The sequence below is a fragment of the Somniosus microcephalus genome, chromosome 31 (assembly GCF_052327205.1).
Source record: "Somniosus microcephalus isolate GS21.2 chromosome 31, FLI_Smic_1.0, whole genome shotgun sequence".
In the NCBI taxonomy this organism is placed as follows: domain Eukaryota; kingdom Metazoa; phylum Chordata; class Chondrichthyes; order Squaliformes; family Somniosidae; genus Somniosus; species Somniosus microcephalus.
In genome coordinates this window covers 25,125,580-25,131,579 of record NC_141017.1, presented here as the reverse complement: position 1 = coordinate 25,131,579, position 6,000 = coordinate 25,125,580, and positions in this window count along the sequence as shown.

Genomic DNA, 6,000 nt, shown 5'->3' with positions numbered 1-6,000 from the left:
TTTCAGCGATATTACATAGAATTTACAATGCAGAAATAGGCCATTCGGCCCGACTGGTCTGCGCCAGTGTTTGTGCTCCACACGAGCCTCCTCCCACCCTACTTCATCTCACCCTGTCAGTATATCCTTCTATTCCTTTCTCCCTCACGTACTTATCTAATTTCCCCTTAAATGCCTCAACTACTCCCTGTGGTAGTAAATTCCACATTCTAACCACTCTGGGTAAAGAAGTTTCTCTTGAATTCCTTATTGGATTTATTAGTGACTATCTTATATGTAAGACCCCTAGTTCTGGTCTCCCCCACAAGTGGAAACATCTCTACATCTACCCTATGGAACCCCGTCAATTTTAAAGATCTCTATTCGGTCACCTCAGTCTTCTCTTTTCTAGAGAAAAGAGCCCCAGCCTGTTCAGTCTTTCCTGATATTTATAACCTCCTAGTTCTGGTATTATCCTTGTAAATCTTTTTTGCACCTTCGCCAGTGCCTCTATATCCTTTTTGTAATATGGAGGAGAACTGAGCACACTACTCCAAGTGTGAACATATGGCCAGCAATATCAACAAGTGAACTTACCTAAAATAGCTTCATCTCCACATTCTGGTGTTCAAAGTCAGTCCCGGGACACGCACACATCGTGCATATATCATCCAATGAAATACTTTTGCAGTGTAGTTACCGTTGTAATGTAGGAAACGTGGCAGCAATTTGCACACAGCAAGATCCCACAAATAGCAATGTGATAATGACCAGATAATCTGTTATAGTGATGTTGGTTAAGGGATAAATATTGGCCAGGACACCGGGGAGAACTGCCCTGCTCTTCTTCGAAATAGTGCCCTGGGATCTTTTACATCCTGAGAGAGCAGACAGGGCCTCAGTTTAACATCTCATCTGAAAGATGGCACCTCTGACAGTGCAGCACTCCCTCAGCACCGCTCCATTCCCACTCGGACCTCACCGTCCTTGGCCTCTTGTACTGTTCCACGGAAGCTCAACGTAAACTCGAGGAACAGCACCTCATCTTCCGATTAGGCACTCTGCAGCCTTCCGGTCTCAATATCGAGTTCAACAATTTCAGATCATAACCTCGGCCCCTATTTCATTTTTACTTATATTTTTCCACTCCTTTCCTCCCCCACCCTTTCCTTTTGTTTCTCTCTCACACCTGGCAGCTATCTTTTGCCCTGCCAGTACACTTTACACCTAATCCCAGCCTATTACCATCTCGTCTAGCTTCTAATCTCTTTTACTTCTTTTGGTTCTTTTGTTCTTTTGTCCGATCGCAGCCCTGCCTTCGATCTAGTTCCTTTTCTCTCCAGTTTTGAAGAAGGGTCAAACCCGAAACGTCAACTCAAATTTCTCTCCACGGATGTTGCCTGACCTGCTGAGTTTTTCCAGCATTTTCTGTTGTTATTTCCCTCAGCACTGTACTGGGCACATCAGCCTAGACTTTTGTGCTCGCGTCTCTGGAGTGGGACCTGAACCCCCAACCTTTTGACTCAGAGGTGAGGGTGCTACCCACTAAGCCACGGATGACACTACATCACATACAGTGCGACATATATTACATATATCATTACATACAGTGTGACATATGTCTCAGGATCCATTAGGAGCTGGAGAATTCCCTGCTTTTTGAAAGGTCAAAGTCGTTTTTCACCAACCTGGAAAACTCTGTGAATTCACCAGTGATAAAATTGGTAAAAAGAATGGGCATTTGACCAAGGGAGCAGAGGGCATCCAGAACTCATTGGGCAACTCGCTAATGCCTTCAGGAAAGGGATGGGAGAGATAGGTTACAATGAAAAATTGCACCGTAAAAATAAAGAGATAAAGTTAGTCTGTGGTTATATTCTTAAACAGAAGGGGAGCTGGAGCAGAGACAATTCTTCCTCATCGTTCTTCCTAACAGATATAGTGTTAGAAAAATTGAAGCCCATGCAATTAAAGGGGCAGTGGCTGCGTGGATACTAAATTGGCTAAGGGACAGAAAGCAGAGAGTAGTGGTGATAGAAATAAAAACAGAAAATGCTGGAAATACTCACCGGGTCTGTTTCAGGTTGTTGACCTGTCGTCAGAACGTTCTGACGCTGGTTTACTTGCACCTGTTGGGCCAGTTTCCCATCCCCAGTTTTTGCAAACACTGACTTGCCCCTCCCTTTAAGCTGTCAGTCAAAGATGCAGATCAGGCTCATAATTATAATCTGGCTCGGCCTATCAACTATAAAGAGACAGAGGCTTTTCCCGAAGTTCGGGCCTCATTAAAATAATATCGGGAAGCTGCCAGCGCTGTTCCACAGCCGCACTTGGGGCCGTGCAGTACCCGATTTTTTTCACTGTAAGTAACGAGGCCTGGGCCTACTGTTCACCAATCTCCCACCGCGGCACATTACAGCGGGGCCGGGCCGGGCACCGTGACTGGATCCGGCCAACTCCACCAAAGAAAAGCTCATCTCACAATCCACGGGAGAGGGGGTTGCATTACTGCCGCTAGGCGGGCCCCGGAGGGTAGGTCCTGGCTGTTGGGTGGGTAATTACTGAGCAATAGTTGGTTACCGGGCACAGCGAGGCCTTCAGCGATCAGCTCAGCGCTCCTGAGAAAACAGGCCGGGCGCGGACGAGGAAGATCTGGCCTGTCACACTGAGCGGCCGATAGAGCGGGGGCCCGCCCAGCGGCCGGGATCTACGCCCCTGGGGCCTGTAACGTAGCCCCTTCCCCGTGGATTGTGAGATGAGCTTTTCTCTGGAGGAGTTGGCCGGATCCAGTCACGCCCCCAGCCCCCGCCCAGCTATAACGTGCCGTGGTTTTATTCACTTTCTCTGAATTGTTTATACTTTACAGTGGAAGGTTAGTGAAAGATTCGTAAGGCTTGTGTGCCCATTTCCGAGATTATTTAGTAAGGTGCAAACACCTAACATTTTATTGGACTGAGAACCGGCCCTGACAGGAGAAGTTATTTATGTAAATAACTGCATTTTGCATTCAGCAGGCTTTCAAGCTCCGTTGACTTCTGTTTTTCCAGTTCAGTTGTAATCTCCATTGGATCACAGAACCCAGGGACTTGTTAATATTTCCTTTATAGCATTTTAAAGTGTTAATCATTGCCTAGATTTACATATTACTATGGTATTCTTTCCTAGAGGGCAATGAGGTCGTTAGTTCCTATGCCTTTAATATATGACGAGATTATATGGAGGTTTTCCTTTTTGACAATTGTATCCGTCTTTTAGTCATGTGGGAAAAGGAAAATCAAAGTATGTAGTGCCACTACAAGTGGTGATAACAGGTAGGATTTTTTAAAAGTTTTTTGTAAAGCATTTTCAGATGCAGTAATATAGTTTTTGTAAAGAGCTATGACCAGTGGACCCTCTAATATTTTTTCGGGTGCGTGGACCCTATAAAGGGCTGCGCGGCCCATTCCAAATCCTGCCCATGCACGTTTTTTCCATTGAGAAACCGGCAAGTGGCCTGCGCGGGAGCTTCAGACAGCTGTGAGGCCACGCAGCTAAACGGGAACATTGGCTGTGACCTGTTAGAGATTAAATAAGCCACGAATTAGGTTTATAAGAACATAACAAAAGAAATCGGAGCAGGAGTAGGTCATTTGGCCCCTTGAGCCTGCTCCACCATTCAATAAGATCATGGCTGACCTTCTACCCCAACTCCACTTTCCTGCACTATCCCCATATCCCTTGATTCCCTTAATACCCCAAAATCTATCGATCTCAGCCTTGAATATACTCAACGACTGAGCCTCCACAGCCCTCTGGGGTAGAGAATTCCAAAGATTCACCGCCCGCTGAGTGAAGAAATTTCTCCTCATCTCAGTCTTAAATGGCCGACCCTATTCTGAGACTGTGACCCCTGGTTCTAGACTCCCCAGCCAGGGGAAACATCCGCCCTGCATCTACCCTGTAAGAATTTTGTATGTTTCAATGAGATCACCTCTCATTCTTCTAAACTCTAGAGAATATAGGCCTAGTCTACTCAATCTCTCCTCATAGGACAATCCCCCCATCCCAGGAACCAGTCTGGTGATTGCATTCCCTCTATGGCAAGTATATTCTTCCTTAGGTAAGGAGACCAAAACTGTACACAATATTCCAGGTGTGGTCTCACCAGGGCCCTATATAACTGCAGTAAGATGTCTTTACTCTTATTCTCAAATCCTCTTGTAATAAAGGCCAACGTACTATTTTCTTTCCTAATTGCTTGCTGTACCTGCATGTTAACTTTCAGTGATTCGTGTACAAGGACACCCAGGTCCCTCTGCACACCAACATTTCCCAATCTCTCACCATTTAAAAAATACTCTGCCTTTTTCTATTTTTCCTACCAAAGTGGATAACTTCACATTTCTCCACATTATATTCCATTTGCCATGTTCTTTCCCACTCACTTAGCTTGTCTATATCCCCTTGAAGCCTCTTTGCATCCTCCTCGCAACTTACATTCACACCCAGCTTTATAAACAAAGTGTCAATCTATATTGGTTTATGTTTGGGAACAAAATAGCAACCCATGATTTTTATCCCAAATCTCCTGATTTTTTTCTCGATTTATGAGACGGTGGGGTTGGCATGTCTGTGGTTAGATGATTCTAAGCTTGGTTTTATAAGCTCACAAGTTCGTAAAATGGGAAGAATGAAGGTTGCAATAAAGTCCAAGAGAGTGAGACAGATGGGGAAAGGAGGGAGAGAGTAATAAACAGTCAGCAAACACCTCAGGACACTGAGAGACTTTTTGGGCTTGTAGTATCTGGAGCGATGTCTCCGTTCGAGATTACAGGACCAGCTCTGGTCATTGTTCTAATCTGCTGACACACACAAATGACTCATGGTGGCATTTAGACTTTATTCTGTCCTCGGCCTATTACATTGTTCCAATAAAGCTCAACGTAAGCTCGAGGAACAGCACCTCACCTTTCGATTAGGCACTTTACAGCCTGCTGGACTCAACATCGAGTTCAACAATTTCAGATAATAATCCCTGCCCCCATTTTTCATGCAGTATGATTTTGCCATTCCCATTTGCAACATTTTCACAGGATGTTCTTTCAATTCCTTCCCCCCCCCCCCGTCTCTGCACCTGCTTAATATGTTACATTTCCAGTTCTGATGAAGGGTCTCCGACCTGAAACGTTAACTCTGTTTCTCTCTCCACGGATGCTGCCTGGCCTGCTGAGTATTTCCAGCATTTTGTGTTGTTATTTCAGATTTCCAGCATCCGCAGTATTTTGCAATTATTTTAGACTTTATTCCATGGGTTATGGGGAGCGGGCAGGGAAATGGAGCTGAGCCCAAGATCAGATCAGCCATGATCTCATTAAATGGCTCGAGGGGCCAATGGCCTACTCCTGCTCCTATTTCTTATCTTCCATGGGGTTTAATTGAGTACCTCCCTCCCTTAGGACGAGTTGGTAGTCAGGAAAATGGCTCCAAACATCCAGCTTTACTCATTCATTAATTAGCTTCAAGATGGTCGACCAGCCTTTCTTCCGCCACATTACTGCGCCGCGGGAGCCTTCTTTGCCAGATTTTCCATGCTTCCCTCCCTCTCTGCTATTCTGCCGGATCCATCTTTTATTTCTATACCTGTCCCATTACCTTGCACCATCAGCACTTTTATCATTTAATCACTCCTGCCCTCCACCTTCCCCTTTGGTTCTTTCCCTGCCCTCTTTTTCCCTGGCTCTGTACTTGCTTAAGAACTCTGAATATCTTCCAGTTCTGATGAAAGGTGATCAACCTGAAACATTAATTCTCTTTCTCTCCCCACAGATACTGCCTGAACCGGCTGAATGTTTCCCCGCATTTTTCTGTTTATATTTCAGATTTCCAGCATCCACAGTGATTTTGCTTTTGTTTTGGAGATGGGGGCTCTGGGTCCCTCCCTGTTTCACATTGGAGCCCTAAGGAGACCGGCATGCAGCAACATATAAAGGGGAGCGTGCGGGCCGCTGAGGTCATTCTCCGGAGACAGAGAGAGAACTGTAA